General features: G+C 35.2%; 1 protein-coding gene across 3 annotated transcripts in view; it reads left to right on the forward strand.

Moving 5' to 3' along the window:
* Nucleotides 1-1442, forward strand: part of coro6 (coronin 6) — a 15341-nt gene that overhangs the window by 1046 nt on the left and 12853 nt on the right. The gene's annotated exons all lie outside the window — the stretch shown is intronic.

Below are 1442 nucleotides of genomic sequence, written 5' to 3' on the forward strand. Positions count from 1 at the left end.
TATATATATATATATATATATATATATATATATATATACATACATACTCATTTGTCTTTATTCAAATGCTTGAAATAAGTTAAGATGATCAAGAGAAGCTTAGTTTGGATTAATGCAGTGGAGCATCTTATCTTGACAGCAATGTGAGGGTAAAATCACATCATTTAAATAATAGTTCCAGGTACAGTATAAAGTATGATATTATGCTTGCCCTAAGATGTCCCACAGCTGGCCGACTGAAATGGTCACTGGAATGTAAATCTGATAAAGGACAGCTTCCAGGAAAGAAACAAGAGCATGATTCCCACAGTCTTTAGGTTTAGTTTGAGGCTAAATGTTGGATAGTGTGGAAGTCAGATATCATCACTGATGACAGCAGGATTTCTGTCACTTGATTGGTCTCAGTTGCATTTCTCAGATATGTCTTCAGGGACTGATTTACTAGATTTAGTTTTAAATGTTTTCCTTATGTAAGCCAGTGCAGTCTGGGAGTGTATGTTAGATATGTTTGAAACTTCAGTCTTATTCTCAAGGATTGTACCACATGGGTGTGATGAATGTAGCTGCTGTGCTGTGTATTGACATTGTATCTATCCCTGCTTTTTATCTTAGATGTTTGGCCCTCACATACGGTTTAGTGGGACAATCAACTATTAATATCTGCACTCATGGCAGGCACTGTTATAGAATATCTCCTGTGTTTTGGAGGATTATAGTCCCTCTGGCCAGGTGCCTGGTACAGCCACAGAACAGCAAGTTGTCGGTCAACAAACACATTGCACAGTTCATCCTTATTCAGAGAAAAACACAAGGTTATTTAAGTAAGTGTTTGTTTATTGTGTCAAATCATAACAGAAGTTATCTCAAGGCACTTTACAAAATAGAGTATGGGTAGGCACACAATAATTTACAAGCAAAATCAAAAACGAACATCTTTAGTTATTATTTATGATGAGTTTAACGCTGAAAATCTCAGCTAATCCGGATTGTGAGGGTGTGACAGGAACAACCTGCCAACTGTGATTGATTAGATTCCGATTGAAATGTTGCTTGATCCTGATTGGTGCAAGGAAGTAAGTGATGTCACATTTTTCTGAGTCACGCCTACTTCAAACCAGTGACAAAAAAATTGAATTAAACCAAATATGGATATCTCTCGAGTGAAATAACCAAAACTGTTGTAACTTTGACAGAAGATAGTGTGTGTGCATATGGACCCCATCAATCATAGTAAGAAGCTGATTGAGAAAAAAGTTTATTTTGGGCCTTTACAAATGTAAAATGATGGATATACAGTATGAATGGACAGTAGGCTTGTATTAGTCAGTTGGTTTAACAGTGTTTGGGCAGTAAATATAATTATGAGTGAAAATAAAAGAAGACATTTAGTCCTTGCTACAATCACTTACACAATATATATATATATATATATATATATATAT

Source organism: Etheostoma spectabile, chromosome 13 (genome assembly GCF_008692095.1).
Source record: "Etheostoma spectabile isolate EspeVRDwgs_2016 chromosome 13, UIUC_Espe_1.0, whole genome shotgun sequence".
Lineage (NCBI taxonomy): Eukaryota > Metazoa > Chordata > Actinopteri > Perciformes > Percidae > Etheostoma > Etheostoma spectabile.